Here is a 25008-nt window from a genome sequence, read left to right on the forward strand (position 1 = left end):
AACCCGACAACTCTGTGAAATTAAAAGGGATTTGAGTTACTGCCAGTTTTGAAAAAGGAAGTGCCCAAAAGGGGTGCAATAGAAACCCTAAAACATGTAAAACACTTCCCATGCTATTATTTTTTAATATCTCATTGCTGTACAGTTTCAGATACAGAATGTCCTCTGTGACTTCTCATCAGCTGAATTCTTCCTCTTGTCCTGCTGTGTTGTTGACCTCAGTTGCAGAAATCTGATGTGTTGCTCCACTGGTAGATGACTATTTTGTTCCTGTGTGCTATTCTTTCCTGCTATCCAAGAGCATATCAGAGTAAGTTTATACTCTGGCAGTACTAATGCTTTCTCCTGAAAAGCCTATATTTTCAAACCTGTACTTCTGAAACCTACAACCCTTCTCAAGGACAGTCAGGCCTGCCCACTGGCAGCCTCATATATTGATGCTTCTATGCTGGAGCTCTGTTTTTCTCTCCTTAACGCTCTTCAGACGTACCTGAACCTTCTTTTGTGTCTTAGGGGAATAAAAGATACCCAAAACAACCACAAACCATTTATATTGCACTTAGACACTTGGCATGAGCCTTGTTGCTTTAGTTATTCTGGATATCTAGTGTCCCACTAGTTGAAAGCTATGGAAAAAGCAGTATTTGGGGCCTTCTTTGGAAGGGCGGCATACGAATGTGGAAAAGGACAATACTGAGAAAATACTTTAAGTCCCAACCAAGTGTTAACTGTCTGTCTTACCAATTTGGTGCTGTTGTCGCTCCCTTTCCCTGCTGTGCTCTCTTGCTACTTGTCCTCTGAGAGGCAGAATTTATCACCTCATAGACAGATAGGGCATTTGGCAGAAGTGGGGTCCAGATGTGAAGCTTTGGAAAGTTCCCAGTAGCAGCATCTGGGTTTGGCTCTAGTTTGTTGCCTGAGTTCTTTGTGAACTCAGAACAGCTGGCCCTGGAACTGCCTCAGGGAGTTATCTCGGGGGTGGCTGCTGCAGATCTGGCTGTGAACTCGTATTCTCCCGACATACCTCTCCACTCGGAGGAAATGTACTCACACGTTTACATGCAGGAATCTCATTGTGGCTCAGGCTTCAAACGTACTGTATAAAATATGAGCATGTATCTTTTTGTACCCACAAGACGACTAATCTGGAAGCTGTGTGAGGAATCAGCTCGTGTGTGTGTGCATGGGTATTCATGTAAGTGTATTAGTGTGTGTATGACTGTTGTTAATTGTTAGCAGATTCTGTACTGCTATGACTGACTCCAAGTCAATGGACACGTGCCAGCAGAATATTTGGCTAAATATCTCCTGTTTCATGTAGCAGCAGAACACTGTAGGTTTTGGGCACGTTGCCTTCTGTCCATTTTACTTAAAACACAGCCTTGCACAGCTGAATCGTGTTGCCTTCATTATGTGGAAGTTACTCCTGTGCACAGGCTCAGTAAAGACTAATGTTTTAGGCTTAAATGGCTCCTGATCCAGCGTCAGCCTGTCTTTGTAGTGGAGTTAATCACCACTACACAGATTTCAGTGCAGTCAAAAGAAAACAAGTGTATATTGAGTCAGTATTTCATAATGTTCACCACAGCTGCCTATATTATGACTGCAAAATAGTCTGTCCTCTAGTTATAATAAATAATTCATTAGAATACACTTGAAATATTAGGTAGAAAATACAAATATTTTGTACATGGGTATATATATTTCAAATACGTATCTGTGTGTATATGGTGGTATATATTTCTGCATAATTAGATGACCAGTGATGTGAATTTTGGTGATTCGTGATACAAAAATCTGTACTTCATTGACATACGTGATCTTGTGTTTTTAATTGCACAACCCTGATTCGGACAGACTTCTATTGGAATGGCTACTTTTAACACGTACCTAAAGGCGCATGCTTTTGCGTTGTATTGACTTGAGGATAGCATTTTCTGGAGACGAAAACTAACTGTACTATCAGAGTTTCTAAAGTTGAGAATAACCCTTCATCTATAGGTACTTTTAAATTGAATTTGGCATAAGACTGGTCCGAGGATGGCTGGTGTAGGTGCATTTTGAAGCAGAGGTTGTGTTTATTGTACCTAACATAAAAAAAACCCTGTTAGAAACAAGCATTTTGTGGAAACAGCAAATAAGGCTTTGGGTAAAGATTCCTACTGGAATACTTCAGCACAGCCAGTGTGTAGCTCACTGACAAGCCTGATTTACATGATTTATACAAGTATCAACCTCCATGTGGGGAACAATCCACTGTATCTTATGCATGACTTGGTGTGGGTAATGTGTGAGAGTTTAGAAGAGACTAACCATAGTGTTTCAAGCCAATAAAGCCAGAAGCTTTAGGATTCATGCTGTTGTGGAACTCCTCTTTTCCCATGGGTGCTGTGAAAGGACACAGAAGAAAGGCTTAATGTTGAACTCGACTACTCTAACACATATCTTCAGATGCACCCATGCTGCTTTTATACATAGAAGGGGTAACTGTTCAGCGCGAGAAATGTTTGAAAATGGTAGACTTCTTACCACTAGCTTTCAAGTCATTGGTAGGTGTTTTTCACTGCTATCTCTATGGGAAGTTTACTTGAATCAAGACTGGGTGAGTCTTACAAGGTGAACTGGTTCATCTGACTTCATCTGTGCTCATAAGCCACCAAGAAATTTCCTGTGATTGTTTTTCTTTATGATAAATTGAAATATACAAATGCTGAGGGCAAGATAAGAAATCTTCCTTTCTGAAATATTTCTCCTTCTTCTTTAGATAAAAGGTAATTTTGAATACAAGAATGGGAAGCAGTTTAATTTCTTGAGGTCATCTCTCTTGAAGCACATCTCAGTGTTTTAGTATTGCATATACTGGATAAGTGCTGTCCCCTGAGACATTCTGTCTTTGACATCATAGGAGTAAGTAGTCTGTACGGTTGTTTGTAGTGCAGGTTCCCTTCTATCATCTCCTTTTGACAGCTCAGCTGTTATCAGAGATTTTTCTCAATCAGAAGAACACATCTGTTTTTCTCTCTCCTTTTAACACGGAAGATGCTGTTCTGACTATCTCTGTTGTCTGGGGGAGTTTACTGCTTAAAGTCGGAGCACAAGGCATCACCAGAGTCGTACCTTCTGTATGACCTCTGCCAGTCAGGTCAGGTTATTAGCAATTGCTGTATCACACACAGTGAGCGCTGAGTCTCCTGTCGTGGCTTCTCTCTAGTCATAATTACTGAGCTCTCTCTCTTTCCATTACCTGGTGTAGAAGGTGCAACATGCACGGAAAGGTATTTATACGGTGCATGGTATTTATACCGCATGGAGCAGAGATAATGGGGCAATCATGAAGAACTGTTATTTTCTCTATTTCAGAATAATTTTCTGCAATTTTTATATGCTTTCTGGTATTAAGAAGAAGTAATAGGAGTTATCTTTTAATCTTAGAACTGTGGCAGGTGGTGGGGAATTTCAGGATGATATAAAAGCATTTTACTTCTCCTGATGTAATTTGGAGTCATACTATATTTATTGCTCTCAAGTCTGCATGACATGATTTATGTGCACAGAACCAGTGTCCCTGAAAGAGTGTTTTTTGCACTGATAGACCTAAATCTATACAAAAAAAGTGGTCGGTATAGTCTAGGACAACTGCTCAGTAGGGCTGATGTGCTCATCACCAGTAACTTCCCAAAATCACTTGGTAGTTGGAACAACATGTTAAAGGTGGCTTTCAGCTGAGGACCTGCATATATAAGTAGTCTTCTCTCATTGGATACAAGGTCTGGAAAGCACACAACAGAAATCTTCTGTATGCCTTTAAAACCCACAGCACTGTCTGGGCCTGCTTGGATTCTCGCTGTCACAGGAAAGGGTTTTCTTGCAGCCTCATGTGATGCTTCCTAGATAAAGTCTTATGAGTGATCGCAAACCCCTGTGCTGCTTAAGCTCAAGCAGTAAGTCTGTTAGCAGGCGCGATGTCTGAGCTACTGTTAGACCTGCAGCTGCAACTGGGGATAAGCCAAAAAAGTATAATTTTCCTATTATAATGCCATTTAGTCTGTCACTTGCAATCTGCCTTTTAAGAGCAGTTCTAGGTCACTGACTTAAAACTTCAGAACCACCATGGAATTTTGCACAAAAGTCTCTTGAAAAAGCCAAGATCAGTCTGTCCACTTGCCTGGGTGCAGCAGGAACATGGGACTTTTTTTCCCTATCATTTTCTAAATACCTTTTTAACGATGCCTGCTTTCTCTCATAGAGTGCAGTAGTACCTTTATAAGGAACTTTTTCCCTTTAACAGCCATTGTGGCTTTAACAGTACTTGGAAAACTAGAAATTCACATTTCCAGTGTCCCAAATGACAGGGCAAACTGTTCCATCGGTGAGATCTCTTCAGAACTGGATTTAGCAAATAAAAGTGTGGTGGACTTTAAATAAAAATACGCTGCATCCCTTGGATCTCCTTCAAACTGCAAACCTTCAAAGAAATTATAGTTTTATCCTCAGCAAATTACCTGGGAGAAAAAAAATGACAAGAATAATCTATTTTTTCACAGCTGGTCGGTTGGCCAGAGTTTCTCATCAAAGAGTACATGCTGTTTGCTCCCCAGATGGACAGGCTGGATGAGTAACAAATCCACAGAGCCCAACACACAAGGTAGAAATTATACTGCCTGTGCTTTTCATCTTGCACAGTTCTGCTCATTGGTAATTGCAGGTGGCCTATATCCAAATGGGAGTCTACTGGGACAATATCCTATATCTTGTCAGAATGAGTCCCATTAAAGCCTTCACTGGAATTAGGCCAAAAACATTGAAATAATTATGGGAAAGTCATTTATAAAAAGTTGAAGCCATATAATGGTGACAATTGGACATTTAAGCAACATCAGCTATGACTGCAATTTTAGCCGCTTCTGCTTGGTCCCTGTTTTGTCTGGCTCAGCTACTTTAAGAGCTATTGAGCAAAAAGCCGTGCCTATGATATTGTCTGAGTCTCTTGTTCTGGGGCCTCTGTGTAGTGCTGGAGCTGCGGTGAATGTTTGAACAGTGCCTGGTGAATTCCTGAGGCTGAGACAAGAAACGTTGCCTGTACACTGCCATTTGCTATTTGGATCACATCTTTCTCAGCTTGCTTTCCCTTTAATTTAAAGCATGTTTGCTGCTGTCCTGATTCTGCCCAGGGATGCTCCTACTTTATCAATCAAAAGGCATGGAAATTTAGGAGCCTTTATTGCGTGTGTCTTACTGTAGGAGGGGATCTGGTTCGAGACTATCTTCAAAATCTGAACGCACACAAGTCTGTGGGACCTGATGGAATCCATCCGCGGGTCCTGAAGGAGCTGGCAAATGAAGTTGCTAAGCCACTGGCCATCATATTTGGAAAATGATGGCAGTCAGGTGAAGTTCCCGATGACTGGAAAAAGGGAAATGTAACCCCCATTTTCAAGAAGGGGAAAATGGAAGACCCGGGGAATTACAGACCAGTCAGTCTCACCTCTGTGCCTGGTAAAATCTTGGAGCACATTCTCCTGGAAGGCATGCTAAGGCACATGAAAAACAACAAGGTGCTTGGTGACAGCCAGCATGGCTTCACTAAGGGGAAATCCTGCCTGACCAATCTGGTGGCCTTCTATGATGGGGCTACAGAATTGATGGATAAGGGTAAAGCAGTTGATGTCATCTACCTGGACTTGTGCAAAGTGTTTGACACTGTCCCACAGTGTCACTGGCACACTGTCACAGTGTAACTGGCTGGATGGCCGCACACAAAGAGTTGTGGTCAATGGCTCAATGTCCGGCTGGAGACCGGTAATGAGTGGTGTCCCTCAGGGATCGGTGTTGGGACCGGTCTTTTTCAACATCTTTGTCGGTGACATGGACAGTGGGATCGAGTGCGCCCTCAGCAAGTTTGCCGATGACACCAAGCTGTGTGGTTTGGTTGATATGCTGGAGGGAAGGGATGCCATCCAGAGGGACCTTGACACGTTTGTGAGGTGGGCTGATGCCAACCTTATGAAGTTCAACCATGACAAGTGCAAGGTCCTACACCTGGGTCGGAGAAATCCCAGGCACAGCTACAGACTGGGCAGAGAAGAGATTCAGAGCAGCCCTGCAGAGAAGGACTTGGGGGTGTTGGTCGATGAGAAAATGAACATGAGCCGGCTTCAGTGTGCGCTCGCAGCCCAGAAAGCCAACCGTATCCTGGGCTGCATCAAGAGGAGCGTGACCAGCAGGGCGAAGGAGGTGATCCTGCCCCTCTACTCTGCTCTCGTGAGACCTCACCTGGAGCATTGTGTGCAGTTCTGGTGTCCTCAACATAAAAAGGACATGGAACTGTTGGAACAAGTCCAGAGGAGGGCCACGAGGATGATCAGGGGACTGGAGCACATCCCGTATGAAGACAGGCTGAGGAAGTTGGGGCTGTTCAGCCTGGAGAAGAGAAGGCTGCGTGGGGACCTCATAGCAGCCTTTCAGTATCTGAAGGGGGCCTATAGGGATGCTGCGGAGGGACTCTTCGTCAGGGACTGTAGTGACTGTAGTGACAGGACAAGGGGTAAGGGGTTAAAACTTAAACAGGGGAAGTTTAGATTGGATATAAGGAGGAAATTCTTTCCTGTTAGGGTGGTGAGACACTGGAATCGGTTGCCCAGGGAGGTTGTGAATGCTCCACCCCTGGCGGTGTTCAAGGTCAGGTTGGATGAAGCCTTGGGTGGGATGGTTTAGTGTGAGGTGTCCCTGTCCATGGCAGGGGGGTTGGAACTAGATGATCTTGAGGTCCTTTCCAACCCTAACTATTCTATGATTCTATGATTCTAACTATGAAGTGATTCTGTACGTTAGTTCTAAACAGTTTCCTTGGGGACACCGACCTTCCTCCTACAGTCTAGATGTTGAAGATCTGCATTTTCCTCTTCCTGTGCTTTTGAAATGTTTTGAGCAGAAACATCTCAAAGGTACACTAAAATGGTAGTGGGCATATTTAGAAGTAATATGTCTAATTTCTAAGGAAAACCTTGAGGCGAAATGCTTCTCTCTTACTTTGATGTAATCTTGCTGACTCCTAAATCATTATACTTTCAAACTAAGTATGTAAACATCAGACTGCCAGTTCGTTAGTGGAAGGCTCGGAGGGCTGCTGTCAGAGATGCCATGGTAACTGGAGTGCTCTGCTTCCCTCCATCACTTGCATGGGAGGTGCAGGGCTGGAGCAGAGCAGCTGTCGGTTCAATCTGGTGGCCATCTCCTTCAGGGATAGTGCTGGAGAGGTCTGGTCTCCCAGCAAAGCTCAGCACACCTATTGAAAGACCTGCTCTTTCTCTCTCCCTGTTTTTAAATCTCACATCTGCAATTCAGACTCGGTCCTGACTGTATGGGTTATACGTGAGGTGCTTGTAATTGCCTTCTCCCTGTGCGCTTCTCACCTTCTTGTGTGATGCAGTGTTGGCCATGTCCCTTCTCCTCAATCGCTGGCTGTGCTGCTCATCAGTAGGTTGGCTGGGGACAGGCTGTGTGTTGAGATTCAGCATTCTGCGGATGAATGGTACTGCTGAGGGCTGGTCACGACATCTACTTTAAGGGTAGATGAAACCTCCTCAGAGCTCTTTGCGATTCTCTTCCTCTCTGGCTGGTCTGTCCCTGAGCTATGTGTGGGAGAGGGTGTGTGGGCATGGGAAGGAAAAGGTCAGATTACGAAAAATGCAATCAATCTCCTACTGCATGGTGGAATTGCAGTGCATCCCTCTTACCCGCTGTCTGGAAAGCCCCTGATATGGATACCTGGTGGGCTGATGCAGTGTCCTTCAGCCACAACTTGGACCAGCAGGAATCTCTCTACACTGCTCTCTATTTCTCCTTCTAAAGAGCAAAGCTGAATTTCTGCTGTATGGCATTACTTCAGGATCCCATGGCACTCCTGTCCTCTTTGCTCTTTCTGGCATTTAGAGGAGTAATGTAAGGTGCATGCAGCCCTTCTTCTGTGTAAATAATAATACATTGGCAGTATTCCTTGGTAATGTATCTCAACACATATTTCAATAGACCAGTTGCATAGTACAAGTCCTGGGCCATAAGACTGCAATCTGTCTTGGAAGAGTTTTGCTGGTAGTTTCAAAGCAGAGGAGTGTGCATGTGCACTGATTTCATGTAAGTCTTGTAGGATACTGTATCTTCAGCAACCTCTTCAAACCTCAAGGTAATTTAGATAAAGCATTTGTGCCCTTGCTCAGCTTCATGGTCAATATTTAACTGCTGAGATGTAATAAAGATACCTTGCTAACTAGCACAGATAAAACACAGTCTGCGTGAGTGCAGATTTGTTGCTGTACCCTAATGGTGATTTTTCTCCTCCCTAAAGAAGTAACATCAGATTGTGTACAATCGATATCATCAGTAAGCAGCAACTTCTTATTACTTAGGGTAGAGAGCCTAACTCTAGAAACAGTATTTCCTGGATTCCAAGGCTGGAGAGGTCTATCTGATCTTCTACGTAACACTGTCCAGAAGGTTTCTTCAAGCAGTTTTCTGTGAACCCACCACACAGACATCCTGACGAGCCTAAAATCAGCTTTTCCCATTGTTCAGAGCCAGATGCCAGCAAGTGCCCAGAGACTGATTTCTTCTTCTGGGTCATTTCTTCTGTCATCGTGGCCTCCAGTAATAAGGTCAGATCGGCCTGAACTTTCTGCATTTGAGTGAGAGAGACAAACTACTACTGTGTTGTTTCAGTATTGATACCTGATTTTAATTATCCCTTCTCATTTTCAGTTCATGCAGGAAACATCCTTTTTTCTTTACCCATTTAGCCTGAAACATCACAGGCGTTTTTATGGGCTTTCTGCAAAGAAAATCTCAGCAGCAGTCTTGAATATTCCATGACAACAGTGTCTGTGGTGCTTCAGTCCCATTACACATGGCAAGGCAGCCAGCTGCCTCCCAAAAGAATTAGGGTCAGGCATTGCCCCTTCATAATGGGGAGCAAATAGGGGTTTTAATGTGAACATATTTGGGCTGAGGTATGAAGCAAGGAAAGGAAACGAGCCATTCATGCGTCAGTTGTAGCATATTCCAAAGGTTGGCGAAAAGTGATTGCAGCTTAATTCATTGGGATATTAGTATACTGGGGATAGCGAATAGTAGGGAATTTTCACTGCTGTGTTGTCAGTCACACTGTAAGTCACATGCTGACAAAGGGTCTAGGAAGATGTTGTGGCATCTGTAGCTGCATCTTGGATCCCGTGGCAAAATCAGGGCCTGGTACAAAATTCAAGGCCAGACTTCTTTTGGCTTCAAGGAACTCAGAACCTGAAGGCTAGAACTGAACAGAACATTTAAACAAAGCTGGCCTTTGGTTTTCCAGCAAAAAAAAAAAGCAGCATAAGGCAATTAGGAAGTAAATGAGAGGATGACTCATGAAGTGCAACACTCGGGTAGGCCTTTGGCAAAAATGGTTTAAATATTCATCTATGCACTTGGAAATATGCACTGGATTTATTTTCAAGACAGGCGAGCACCAGTAACTGCAAGATATTTATGCAAGTGCCATTACCTGTTGAGCGGTGGCGCATTTAATCACAAGCAAATCTCCTTACTTTTCTTAGCTACTTTTAGCAAGGAGGGGATGTTGCTTCAGCTGTCAAAAAGCTACAGGAAGAACCATTTCAGGCCATCCTGAGAATCCTTAAACACAAGCTTTTCTTTGCAGCTCAGTTTCTCCTGAGCTTGTGTTTATACTTTCATTTCAAGAGCCTAGGCTTCCTTGAAGGTTTGTTCCATCTGAGGAGAGATGTCCCCGTCTTAGTGACAGCTTTGATTCGGAAGGTAATGCTGCATGGATCCAGGAAGCTGTGGCCTTTCCCACCAGTTGGTCATCTATCATTTCATTACAGTAAGGCTACCGGATTGACGTGTCCTGGCTAATTCTAAAGCAGCTGTGTAGCTATCTGGTATCTCATCAGGCAACTGTGCATGCTGTCTCAATTGATAACACTCTGTGATACTATTAGCAGATGGCAGAACATGACCTACCTGTGAAGTCTGACCCACAGTGATCTTCTAACAGCGCCTGTTTTCTCACGGGATGTCTTAAGACAGACTTTTATCTTCCTGGTCCAGCATTGCAATTGTGTTTCATTTTCCATAGAAAAAAAGGAAGGCGTCACACTGCTGGTATTTGGCCTTGAAACTGCTAGTGCCTAGCTAAGAAATGCAGATTTGCTGTTAATATTCTTACCATTCCTTCAAATGAGGCTGTAATGAAATTTGATATAGAATTTTATAATTGTGCTACAGGAGCTATTTTAAATTTAACAACTGCAGTATCTTTCTTCTTATAGTCTTCATTAATCTTCATGTGCTTAATCAGTTGCTGTTCCTCAGTAGGAATGTTTGACGAGATGAGGATGAGCCTAATGAAATCTCTTGGGTTGCTACTGCTGAAAAGGACTAAGTGCTAGAAGGACATCAAGCCTAGCTAAGTACAGTGTTGGCTTGTAGGTTAGCCCTCTATTGCAAGGTTCAAAACAAAAGGTTGAAGATAAAAGCACAGAGTAACATGCTTTCAAAATTTTCCAGTGTCCTGTTCCATAGGAAATGGTTCTTCTAATTGTGACCCTTCATTGGCTGGGTGGATGTAGGGAACATAAATACAGACTTGGAGGCCTGTGCATAAAAAGAGCTAATGGGGCAAGTTACCTTCTTTCCAAAAGCCCAGTGTACAGCTTAGCAAATACCAGCAAACCAAGATCAAAGTGTGCTAAATCCCACCCCTTGGATAGGCAAAATAGGCTGCAGTTTGGAAATCGGAAGCAAAAAAAGAATTGGGTGTGAGACCAGCACACACCAGGGTAGAATCTGAACTCCAAGAAAAGAAATCTGTTGCTGGCAATAAGGTTGCCCACTTCTGCAGAGGGATTTGGACTCGGTCCTATGTGTCCTTACTCTTGCCTGAGAAGAGTATTTAAAATCTTTGATTTGCTTGCTCAGAAGACTGTGTACGTGGCTCGCTTCCTATTTAGACAGTGTATCAGTTATGGCAATGTAGTATCAGATGTTACGCTGAATATTAGCTCATGTGAGACCAGATACAGACTCCCTGTACATTGTTTGGAAGCAAGAAATAGCATTTATCTTTTTCCCCAGCATATGGCATTAGCGGTCATTTACAGGGCTCCTTCCATGCTGTGATAACAGTGTCACAGGCACTCTCTTCTGTGTGTCTTCAGAAGAATAGGAAATAAGGAGACAGATTCGCTTTTGTTCCAGTTCCGTTGAGGTTGGAGAAATTATATCAGCAGGACGTTTGGCCTCATGCATGTTAATTGAGCTCTTCAGTTCAGTGCTTTGTATTACTTTAATTTTAAAAGTACAGCTGTAAATTGTGCCTAGCAGTACTATAGCAGGACTTCCATCTACTGCTAAGCCTTTTGGTCCCAGTTCTTGCTGCAGCAGGCTGCTGCTTGTAAGGTAGCTTTGGACTTGGTTTTGAAAAACTTGATAAAATGACACCATTTAGAACTAGTGCAGTTACCTGTTAACTCTGTGTACCACATCTCAGTGCCGGTCGAGACCTGTACCTCTTGAATTAAGAGTAATATGGCAGTAGGATGGGAAGCGTATGTCCATCTGAGGAGAGCCAGGACTTGTCACAGTGTGAAGACTACCTGTTCACAGCCAGGTGTTTACAAGTGAGGTTCATTACCCCAAGGGACCTGGGAAACAGATGCTCAGAGGCTTTCATTTGGATCGGTTTCTCCAGAGATGGCTGCCAACCTGGGCTGATCTTTCCGTCTTCCTCTGTTTTTATTTTCTCATAGGCAAGAAAAACAGCTGGGAAGGAAAAAGGGGAGGTGGCATCATTAGAGGCTTGAGGGTACCAGGCAGCTGGCTGTGAGACATAGGCAATAACAGGGGAAAAAGAGACTTGCTGAATTTCATATGAACTTCAGTGACCAGTGTTCAACCCAATACTTATGAAACACTCCACACTTCCTAGACTAAAACACTCCACACTTCCTAGACTAAAAGGCCCCATTTCTTGGGTGGAACTGTGTGTTCATTTAATTTATCTGACTTTAATTTTACATAATTTATCCAATCAATCTTACATTATCATCTTGCCTGCTTGTAAGCAATCTGTTTTTACTAGATTGCTCTTTTCACTGTGTGCACAACCTGAACACTGAAACAGATGATAACTCAGTAACTGTTTTTTAAGTCTGTTAACAATTCATGAGTATTGCCTACAAAGCAGGTTTTGGATGGTATTCAGGGGTAAATACATTAAAGCCAGGTACTTGTGAGGTCTTTTGCAATATAGTAGCACAATAACATTCTGTAAAATAAGCATCTTCATAATCTATGAACATCTGATATTGGTCCATTAACTGCCATCGTCTTCAGTTCAAACTGCCAGTGGTCTCCATATCTGGGCACCATTTAATATTACAGCTGAGGAATCACCTGCTATTTTATGGAAGTGACCGAGTTCACATAATATACTAGGGTTTTAGGTTCTTTTCCTTGAGAAGTACATTATGCCCCATGTGAGTGGGAAATCTTCTTGACAAATGTTGTTCTTGATAAATGTATGCTAAAGCCTAATAAAATTAGGTCTTGAAACCCTTAATATTTTCATTAGCAATAGTTATTTCCTCTTACACCAAGTAACTGAGTAGCACATGAGAAAAATATAATTATTCCTTTTTTTTTTAATTGAAGTATCAAGGGTTACATTTGACAATGGTATTATGATACACATCTGCTTCTGTTCAAATTAAGGAGGCTTTAATGAGACCTCAAGAATTAGAAAAGCGATTGCTTAACTAAACTGAGGGAATTCTTACAAATGAATGCATTATGTTTATGTAAGATTTGTTTAATCTATGCATTGTTGTGTAATTAGTTACATTCTGCTGACAGAAATTGGATATCCTGGTTTCCAACTCTTTGCTGTTATGCTGTTGTCAAACTACGAACAGCTCTGACCAAATGGTCTTCATTGTATGTCGTAATTATTCTTTTGTAGGTAATGTCCAATTCTGACAATGTGAAAAATTACTGTCTTGACGTACTGTAAGTTTAAACAGTGCTTGTTTTAAGAAGTCTGAAGTATTAATTTAAAATAGGGAGCTATTGAGACTTCACTTTTGGTATTCTGTAGTATTACATAGCACTACATAAACCATGTTATGGATAATGGCGGGGGGAGCTGTCTGAGAGTTCCTGGTTTATTGTTTTCTTGGTACAATCTTAACCTTGTTGGCTTAAGGATATTGACATAGAATCATTACCTTCTAAAGAGATACTGGTTTCCCATATGGCCCATTTCTCTGTACCTGTCCATTGGTATTCCACTGTGTTTGTTTAGTAAGGAGAAGTAGAGGTTCTGGAGGTCTCACCGTCTTCAGTGGTGGTCTGTCCCTACATTTGCCAGTTATGCTAAATGAAACCACCGCCATACTTGATGAAACCTTCTACTGTATGTCATCTGCATGCCAGAACTAAGATAAAGCTAAGGTGAAAATACATGTTTCAAAAGCTGTTAAGTTATGAAGGGGTTGGGTATCAACCATCACAATAAATTCAGTCAAAGCCATTGAAAAGTTAGTGTTTTCACACATTGTTTGCTTAGCCCATGGGAGCTTCCTGGGTTTTAGATCAGCTTCTGCAGCTGAGTTCTAGTCCAGGATTTTGAAAATAAAACAAAAATGGTGTATGAATGTGGAGCCACATTTTGGCTGTTTGAGCTCTCCTCCATCTCCAAGGCAGCAGGGAGATGCTTGGAGCTTGTTTATTTTCTGACACCTGTGTGCGCTTTTGGGGACAGTGTTCGATCTCACCTTCAAAGAGATCAAGACTGTCCTGGGCATCAGTGATGAGAGAGTCCAGGGAGTCTGGGCAAGGAGCTGATCTGTTGAAGATGGCTGCTCACAAAAGGCTTTTCAAGCGTGTTGACATCGGTGAATGTCTGGGTTCTTGGCAGTACAGACTCCTCGCCTTGTAAGTAAATGTATTTGAGAATAGATTAGTTTGCAAGTATTCGAATTGATTTAATGTGTGTTTACTCTTCAGGTATACACTGTGGCTGTTTACCTCTGCAAGATAAACATTTAAAATTGCATTTGAACCTCACATTAACATTTATATTCATTTCATTATGGTTTCCTCATGTGAATGAGATTTACCTATCAGTCTTAAACCTGTAATGAGTCTATTTTTGTAACTTTCAGCTGCTCACAATGATGTGCCATAGGGCTGAATTAATTTTGTGGCATGTTTACTGCACATTCATCACAGTGATGAAGCATGAAGATAGAAAAGCATTGGTGCATTGCAAACAGTGCCAGGATGAGGACCCTCACAATGGAAATCTTACACACTACACAGTGCAGCCACCTATTCCTGGGCAGTGAACACATCAGAGGAACTGAACTAAGCATCTCCAGGGCTAAAAGTATGACAACTGAACAGGAAACTGGTTCAGGCATTTTTTTGTCATTGTGGAGCTTCTCACTACTGGGGAAAGGGCTCAGACCTGTCAGTCTCACCTCTGTGCCTGGCAAAATCTTGGAGCAAACTCTCCTGGAAGGCATGCTAAGGCACATAAAAAACAACAAGGTGCTTGGTGACAGCCAGCATGGCTTCACTAAGGGGAAATCCTGCCTGACCAATCTGGTGGCCTTCTATGGTGGGGCTACGGAATTGATGGACAGGGGTAGAGCAGTTGGTGTCATCTACTTGGACTTGTGCAAAGTGTTTGACACTGTCCTGCATGGCATCCTTGTCCCTAAATTGGAGAGACGTCAGTTTGATAGGTGGGCCCCTCGGTGGATAAAGAACTGGCTGGATGGGTGCATGCAAAGAGTTGTGGTCAATGGCTCAATGTCCGGCTGGAGACCAGTAACGACTGGTGTCCCTCAGGGATCGGTCTTGGGACCAGTCTTGTTTAACATCTTTGTCGGTGACATGGACAGTGGGATTGAGTGCGCCCTCAGCAAGTTTGCCGATGACACCAAGCTGTGTGGTCTGGTTGATACGCTGGAGGGAAGGGATGCCCTCCAGAGGGACCTTGACACCTTTGTGAGGTGGGCTGATGCCAACCTCATGAAGTTTAACCATTCCAAGTGCAAGGTCCTACACCTGGGTCGGAGCAATCTCAGGTACTGCTACTACTCCCTACTCTTTTGATATGAGACACAGTTGACCACTTTATATTTTAGGAAATGGTATAGTTAAGAGTAATTTTGGGTGAATATATCTGAATGATATGGCACTGAAATAAGAGAGGTCTTATAGGACCTATCAAATTGTGTTCACTATTCAGGATGTTAAAGAAGAAACACTTCTTTCTGTAGTGGAATTCTTCGAAAAAGAGCTGTCGATGTGCTGGGCTGTTCAGTTTACCCTCCTGGTTTATACATGATGTGCAGGCAGCAGTAAGAATATTTGCATTTGGTTCAGTCTGACTACAGCTAGAACATGTTAAATGGTAGTTAGCGTCCTGGTGTGGCTGGAAATCAACACAGGGTGCATTCATCTTTCTTAATTTCAATTTGCATGCCTTGATATGCAAACTAAATCCTATTCTATGTTTTTTACAGCAGAGAGCACATCTCTGGTATCTCACAAAGGATAGTTAACAGTGACAGCAGAGCTTTCTGTGGGAAGTGCTTTTCATGTTGAGATTTGTATTGTGTATGATACAATCCAAATATGCTATTGTGCCTCTTTGCAACTCAGATCAAACACTGTGTCTTGAGTAAGGACAGATAATTGTTGCTCAGATGGAGATGGTTTAAGGCTGGACTTTTGGCATCAGAGAGATCACTCACATAACCAGGTCTTATCTTTTATCACCCTTTTTCTGAACAGCTATGGGAGCTAGAGATCTTGATCAAAAAGCTGATTGCCAGCCAGATCTTTTAGGTACAAGATAAGCCCTATTTGCTCTATGCTTCTCATTTCATAAAAGGAATAAGATAACATATTCAGAACAAGTGATAAAGATACATTTAGGATAGCTACTTCTTGGACTGAGTAATATAAGTGTGTTTGATATTTATCTTGGAGTGTGCAGTGAAGCTTTTGGGTGCATCTAGCTTTACCAACACTTACTGCAAGGCAGAACTGTCATACTTCCCTGTTTGTGTGGGAAGGGACTGATTGCACCAGAAGGAACATGTCAGTATGGTTGGAGTTGATAGAGTCAGGCTGTGTGGCTGTCAGAAGTATGTAGGAATGGTCCTGCCGGTGTGCGGATGTCTCAGGTGACCGAAGTCTGGAGCTGCTCCGTCAAATCTGTGCGTATAAATCTTAATGACTGACATAAAGACATTGTTCTGGAAAGCATCTGCAGCCAGGCAGCAGTTAAGTCTAGGATGAGAGCAAAGGCGTGATTAAAGTTCAGCACATGCTTATGATACTGTGAACAAAGCTGGAACGGAATGCTAGTACAGTGCTTTCCTGGGTTTCAAAGGTAAATAAGTGTCAGCCACACTTCCACTTCTGGGTGTTGACTGGATCATTAAATCCTACTTGTCCACACTGTACTACTTTATAGATACATTTGTTAGCTCCTGTAACTCAGGATGATGTTTTGGTATTGAATGTTTGGTATTCTGGTGATATTTGGAAACAGATAGACAAAGTTTTGCAAAACTAGTCTTTTCTTTCATAGGTAAGTAACAAGCTTAGTCAGAACAAAATCAACTGCGGTACATTGAAATGCAGCAAATGTTACCCATTTGCATAGTCATAGATGTTGTGATTCACATTCTGAATTAGATTTGGTCCTCAGTTTCCTGAAGAACTAAGGAGAAGTCAGTAAGAAACATCAATCTCTTGCAATGAATACGCACTGTATTGAGAACATTTGTAAAAGCCTACCACAAGCCAAGTACCTTGTAAACCAATTTGTTATGTATTTCTTTTTGCCCACAGATGTGTGAAGTTCTGGCTGTCTCCAAAACATGTTCAGAACAGGTTACGGTGTCCGGTCCAAGTGGTATTTATATTCTTTGCTCAACTGTCTCTCACTAAATGCACATGAAAGTTACTATAATATTCATGGGGTTGCTGTAGGAGTTTTGCACAATGCAAACTGGGTGCACTCTAGTTACAGAAGTATAGACACGTCATGCAGAATCTAAAAGTAACTTTGAATATTGCTTTCAACAGCAAAGACCGGTAATGGAATAATATGGTGAACAACTGTGAACATTAATCTGAACTCTAGCCCAGTTATTCAGATATGCAGCAGGAAGGGATCTGCTTATAGGGTTAAGAGAGCAAACGGTAAGATTTATCTAAGAGAGCACCAGTATAACATTAAAGTAGATATCTGTGTCAAATGGAGAAAGGCAATGACAAGTACAATATTTCCACGGCAGCGTAGATTTGAAAAGAATGCCAAAATAGCTTGTGTTCTGACTCCACTGATAATATATTTTATCCTTTTTAGACCTTTGATTCCCAATTGATATACCATGTTCAGTGAGATGTTTTCAGTACTGACCTTTCAGCAAATATAATTCCACTATAATTCACATTTTATGCAATACAAACATGCAGTTATTGCTATTAATTCCTAAAACAGTGTATAGAGAATATGAAAAAGATGAACTGTATTCTGGGTAAGATGAGAGAAATCATATATATAAGGTTGAGAGACATTATTGCTTTATATCACAAGATTTACTGTACCTTTTCCCATACAGTGTACGTTAAACAGAATTAGTGAAGCAGTGGTGGCAGACAAGTGTGGCATAATTATGAACTGCAAATGGTAGCATAGTACTTTGTTACTTATGCATTTAAGTCATTAATACTTAAAGTCATACACTGAGATGTGGGCGCTGAAAGTACTTCAGGAAATTATAGTACATAATTGCATCTTCTCTCCTTTCCGTGTGTTTTTTCCCCACCTGTTTTGAATGTTTTATTAGTTTTAGCTCTTTATAGACACTAAATACTAGTAGTGCTTTGATCCTTGGCCAGCTCTCGTTAAGTACCATGGTCTGGTGACAACTGGTACAACTTCATGGATTTTCAACACCTTTCCCGTCCTATAGGACTGTGTTGCTTTGCACCCCCTGCCAATCTGCTGAGGTGTAAGGCTTGCCATTGGGCTGGAGAAAGAAACTTGAACTCTGGGTTTTGTCATTTCTATGAGGTCTGTGGTAGAACTGTCTGTGTGGGAAATGCTAACCCCCTGGGGAAGGCGTCTCAGGACAAAGCTTTGTCATCTTGCATTTTCATTCCTGAAGCAGCCCTGGGGGGCTCCTGGGGGAAGGTGTCCCTTGATGTAAGTCAACATGACAGAGGGGGTTACTCAGGCATGCTCTGCTTCCTGTCCTGGCTGTAATTTGCTGTTGGTTGTGCTCTTATAGGGCAGGTAACAGCCCTCCATCCTGGTATGGCACCTCTGCTTTTCTTAGCCATCCAACCCCATAGGCACTTTGAACTCTCATTTACCTGTGAAGTGGGGAAGGGGCTCTCAGGGATATGGGAGAAGAGAGAACGCTGCAGAGAAGAGTGAGTGAACGGTGGGATGTGGTAATGCAGTCACTGCCAGCTGTGAAAGTGGATGGCTTCTTAGAGCAATGCTGCCATGCCTCTGGATGCATTATTCAGGAGGTAGAACTGGTAACCAAATGCCCTATTGCTGTGTGTGACAGTTGAGCATAAAGGTTAAAAGAGTGAGGACATCAATACAGAAAACATGCTAAATGCTATCAGAGCATATTACAAGGGCCAAAAATACTTGGATGAGATGAGATTGCATAAAATAATGACCATGTTAGATGCATTCGTTGCTGAGCTGATGTGCAGCACTGCAGGGTAGTTACTGCAGGGCTGGTTCAGCATAAGCAATGTGTGAAGTGGGGGAAATTGCTGACCTGCCTTAACAAATGCTCTTTTTAGGGTTCACTGGAGGTTCAGAACTACTTCTGTCTAAAGGGCAGTATCCTTATCTTACTGAAGCCAGTGGCAAAACTCCCATTTTCCCGGAAGTCTATCTAGATGACAGCCAGAGAAAAAATCTTCAAGCATCAGTTCTCTGCTGCAACCATGAGTTAGTTTCAGCTGCTGTGCTGAAGATCATCTGGCACTGGTATTTCCTTCTTCCACATGGCACGCCCTTAGAGGCTGCAGCTTGATAGAGGGAAGCCACTTGAGGTGCTGTGCAAAGTTAGCCAATTTTGGGCTGGTGATGTTGAGCATAAAGAACACAAGACATCTTGATTTTTGGCTCTGTATTACTGCACATTCATCTCATCCTGCTTGTGCCCAGTTGCACAACTGAAATGCTGCCTTACAAGGAATGCAATGAAGGCCATCTGCCATGTAAGAAAAGGAGTAATGCTAAGGCATTTAAATTTTCAAATGAAGTAATGCACACAGCAATGCTTTAAGACTCAGTTTCATGCAGACCTTCTCCTTGGTTCCATGCACTTTTCAGTCTTAACAGCATTGTCCTGTACGCAAAGCAGTTGTCTTTTCTTCCCAGATCTGCTTTGAGTAAGGTTTATTTTGTACTAATTTAACATTTCCTTAGTGATTAGTTGACACAAGTTTAACTTACACTGAGTGGGTTTTAAATGCAAATTGAACACTTACGCAAAATTACCAAATAACCAAATTACAGCAGAATTAGGCCGTATAAATGAAAATAGCAAACTGATGGGAATATCATCAGCTGCAAAGCTATAAATTACCAGAGCATTAAAAGCCAGCTTGATTTGTTGTATAGCAATTAAATTAGAACAGTTTATTGTTCAGGTAACACCGTTAGCTCATTACAAAGTGCTTCTATATATTCTCCAGTACAGTCAGTGTGTTGCTAGCGCAGGTAGCTAAGAAGAGGACATGAATCCATCAGGATGCAAGCATGTGGTAGAAAGTTAATCTGTGCACAGATTATTTGCTGAGTACTTCCCCGATAACAGTTTTCAAACAGGTTAATTTTCCATGAGTCCCTGATCATGGAAACTTCTGTGAAGTCCTAGATCTAGGCCTAGATCCTGCTTCTATGTCTATTTCAATTTGGATTATTGCCCATGTATAGTGGTCACTTAAAACTACACGTCCCTTACGGCCATGAGGATTGGAACTAATATATCCTATCACAGGGCATAATTAGATATGAAAGGCTAATGTAACTGTAAGGAGGTTAATTTAGTTTAACCATTGTGGTGTTAGGGAATCACTCAATATAATGGGGGGATACTTATGCCAAATAACACTTTTCAGATAACCCTAACACTGAAAACTAATAATAAAGTCTAGTTTGTAGGTAGTTTTAAGGAAGATCAGTATAACTGTACTGCAAAATATGTACCACAAAATGTGGTCTGTCTGTGCAAAGAGATAAAGCAGTACAGGTATTGATATACAGGTATGGGCTGTAGACAAAAACAAAGGTATAGTGCTCTTGCTGTAACAATTTCCGGATGTAAATAAAATACTGAATATATCCAAAAAGACCTAAATCTGCACTGAAGGAAAAAACCTCTCACCTTTGAGCCAGAGATAACAGAGCAAAGAACTTTGAAGTAGCATTAAAATACGTAAAGAGAAAGAAAATCCTGAAGCCCCAGCACAGGTGGAAGTTCTCTTCTGCTGGTTGGAATGTCCATCTCATGAGACTGCTTAAACTGAGGATTAGCATAGCTGTGTCATGCAACAACAAATGGACATATTCTGTCTATATATGTAAATGTCACATACATGCAGATTATTCAGACGTTGCTAGAAGGACTAGAAGATGTTTAGAACTCTGGAATTACTCTGGAAAGTCAAAGTATCTAAGAATTTTGAAGGAATTTGTTCTGAGAACTTGTTGATGCCTGATACGTGAATCACCAGACTGAAAACCAAAATCCTCTGCTTACCTTTGGAGTTCTGAAGACTGGGGTAGTACTGGTCTATTTTCAGACATCACAGAAGATGGCGAGGGCTGCTGTAACGAAATGTAATGATGAAATTGATATTTCGTTACATTTTACTTCATTTTAAAATAGAGTATAATAAAAGCTACTCCCTGTGAAAGAAGAATGCAAATGGGTCTGGAATGCATTAGCCCACCCCTTTGCATGTTAGGGGACTACATCATTTATATGGATTGAATTAACTCAAAGAGTTTTTTGAAGGTACATAGTGCTTGAACCACTGCACAGCCCAATTAAACTGAAACCTAGGAGGGCAGCAACCCTGCTGGAAGATTACATTACCCTTCACTAAACCTCAAAGGCTAAGACAAAGAAACTCCTCCAAAGACATGCTGGTCACAGGGATAAAGTGCTTAAGCAAGGCATCCAATGTGCAAGTTTGAGATTAGCGGTCTTTATCTGAAATTATTTCATAAAGGGAATCCCACTCCAGAGTTGAGCGCTGGAAGCGCCATGGGCCAGCCTGAGGGCAGGATCGTCATAGGATCATAGAATAGTTAGGGTTGGAAAGGGCTTGAAGATCATCCAGTTCCAACCCCCCTGCCATGGGCAGGGACACCTCACACTAAACCATGCCACTCAAGGCTCTGTCCAACCTGGCCTTGAACACCGCCAGGGATGGAGCATAAATTCACATCAGTTTTACACAGCATTGGCTGTGGTCCTTATCGGTGCTGTGCTGGTGCTGGCCGAGTTCTGAAGTCAGCCTTTGCCTTGGAATTTAAAGCTTCCATTTTAATTATGCTCAATCTTTTGGTTCTGTACCTCCTGCTGTATAAGTGATTTAAAAGGTAGAAAGCTTTTCCTCAGTAATTAATGACAGGTTTGTTAGCTACTGTAACAGCCTAAGGCTTCACTTTCCTCGCGTAGTTCTGTAACAGTCTCATGATTACCTACCATAACAACCAGCCTCTACGGCTTTATGAAATCATTATGGATGGTCTGTACCAGCAGCACTTAAAGGGGTGATACAGCAGCACGGCTGGAAGTATCTATTGTCAATGAGAAAGGAGCCTGTTAAGGGGAAAGCAGCAGCCTGTTGATGGTTTCAACTGCTCAGGAAATGCTGTGGGTTACTAAGATCATTGATGCTAACCAGTATTACGTCCAGCATTAGTCAGTGTTTCACCACACCGGAGAGATCACAGAGATATTTCAAGCAGTCAGAACACCCATGTAGTAGCGGTAATAGTAAAGTCTTACAAAAAAGCCTTTCACCTTCTTTCTTCCGCTGTCTGCTTGGTAAAGGCATACTCTTGAGTGTCCTGCGGATGCTCCTGTGAAGGACTTGCTGTCCTCCTAGATCATCCTAATAGCAGAGGTCAGGTACTTAACTGGAGCCTTCTCCTCCATCAGGTGTTAGAAAGTAACTAGCAGGGTCTCATCAAAGGTCCTCAGGTTTGTGGTTATGAACCACTGAGTTTCTTTGCAACATTTGCACTGAAGGGGCAAAGACCAAGACTGCCTCAGTGCCTTCTGGAAACCCTATGGCAGGACAGGAGGTGTCATCCATGGAGATCGGAGATGGATTATCAAGAAAGAGAAGGAAGAGTGATGGAGCCAGCCTGATGTGACTTGAGTGAATTGTGCAGGGTGCTTTGCTGTGATGCTGCTCCTCACGCCGTGTTGCACAGGAAACTTTGGGAGGAAGGTGGGGAGGGCTTTGCCAAAGTCCTGCATTTTGTGGTGAGAGAATCACAGGGTTTCTGATGGTTTTGATGATGACTCTTCCTTCTTTTTCCCTTTCAAATGAAAAGTCTGCCGAGACATCTCCTATAAATGGATTTTTTTTTAGGCCTGGAATCTTTAATCTTCTTACTAACAGTAAAGAGATACCTGATCTTGCCTGTGTTTGTAAATGCTTCATAAATGCAGAAAGCAAGAGAAAGTTAAAAGTGAAAGCCAGTTTCAATTCCGTGATTCCATGAATGCTCCATGAACGTGTTTTAAGTGTCTTTCCCTTCACAGTTGTAAAACTAGGCTTGTAAGGTTTGGTATTGGAGAGCACCAAAGCTGTCATGTAATTTTCCACTGCATGTGAAGATCTGATGTATCTGCTATACGTTGAAAAGACACCGGGGAGTTATAAGTATGTGGAATCCGGCATACGCTGTAATCTGCTGTTAAGGACAGCAGTGACTGTTTTGGCAGCCCCGCTTGGTGACTCACGAGGCACCAAGGAAGTGCCCTATGTGCCTACGGTTTCTTCATGGCATTAAGTGAATACTTGAAATGATGAAAATCCTGAGCCTTGGGAGCCTTTGCCATCTGCATTTTCTTCCTCCCTGTTATGCGTGTCAGGATGCAGGTACTTAGGTACAGCCAGCGGCCTCACCTTCCTTTGCTTACAGGCGCTGGGAATGATGTGCATGACTCAATGTCTGTGTGAGAGAATGAATCCTGCTCACTGGGTTTCAGCTGGAAGTTATGCTTTTAGAAACTTGATGGCCCTTAAAGAGCAACTCCTTTCACATTTAAATTTTGCCACCCCATGCATCTTACTTTGGGGATGATTCAGGCTGCTTCAGGAATAAATGAGGGGGGTGTGAGAACAAGCCATGAGAATTATGTTATCCTGATCTTTTGCTCCTGCCAACTTCGCTGATGTGCAGTGAAATATAAAGGGTTTGGAGTATGATTCACTATTAAACATTAAAGTGAAAAAGTTCAGCTGCTCATAAATTAATGTTAAATCTGTTTGCTGCAGCCAGTGTAAGGCTGGCGATAGCTCACTTGCCTGTACTTGGTAAAGAGCAATGCTCTCTAAAGAATCACATCCCATCGTTTCTGCTGACAGCTATTAAGAAGAATATTCAAAATACCTCTTAAAATTGTATATGTAATTCTTGGTGAAGTGACTGCATTCCTCTCATTCAGTCATCGCCCTGTGCTGCGACTGGAGTTTGTGACACACTAATTAACTCTGATTTAGCGCAACCATTATTTTTGGAGTTAATGGTTAGTGAATATTATTACATAACCATTAAGATGACTAAGGTAAAAAAATGAGTTAAGTAAAACAAGAGGAAAGTTAACATGGCAGTTGGGAAATACAGGTAGGATTTTGAGTTTCCCAGCATTAAGTCAAATAGAACATCTGCATCCTCCATCTTTAGAATATAAGACATGAGGATGGACAATTCTTGGCTTATTAAAAGGTTCTGTTTAGGGTGAAATTAATTCCTTCACAGAAGGACAGCTCCATGCATGATGGAAGCCTCCTATTGCCCTAGTCTTAGCTATTATATAGTATGGAAGAGTGAATTAACCCCAGAGAATCTGAGCCCTTTCAGTGAGGGGAGGATCTGCCCTGACTGCATCTGGTATCTACTCTTCTACTTTGGGACGGTGTAAGCAGTACTGGACATGCGATGAACAGCTTCTGCAGCCTTCAGACTGATGTGGAGATGTGCCACCAAGTCATGCCAGGGGGTTTGGGTGAAACTTTTATTCACCCAAACAAAAGTTTCACCCCAGCCATGCCTTTGCTCTTCTTCCTTTTTCTTTTGCTGCTGTGCCAGCCCTGTGCTCCTGAGAGCTGCTGTGGCAAGGGAGCTGTCAGCGCAACTCCTGCCTGCCCACCTCCTGTAACTGAAGGGAGGAGCGGCAGAGGGTGACATACGCTGTCTAGGACATTGTGTACAGACACTGGATTGCTATGTACAGAGCTGCTTGAGCCCAGAAGAAAAGTCCTTATAGAGGACCAAGAGACTGGTGCTGGGCAGTGAGTACGGAGGATACAAAGATGTCACGTAAAGATGGAGCCAAGATCCCAAAACTCTTTCTCATTTTGTTTTATATGTAAATTTGCTTTATATGCAGTTGTCTGAGACTTGATAATGGGACATAGGAAGTTGTGTCTCTCCTACTTCCCCTCACATACACAAGATGCAACTTGAAGCGCAGAAAACAGCATCTGGCCTGAGCTGCTGAACCAAAGACCCTCTGCCTCTTACAGATCAGGCGTGTGAGGCAAGATCAGCGCAGCAAAGTAGGACAGCTTGGAGTGAAGGCAGCACTCCCACCAGGAAGATGCAATAATGCTTTGGGGGAAAATATTTTAAGTGTCTTT

Source organism: Lathamus discolor, chromosome 7, assembly GCF_037157495.1.
Source record: "Lathamus discolor isolate bLatDis1 chromosome 7, bLatDis1.hap1, whole genome shotgun sequence".
Lineage (NCBI taxonomy): Eukaryota > Metazoa > Chordata > Aves > Psittaciformes > Psittacidae > Lathamus > Lathamus discolor.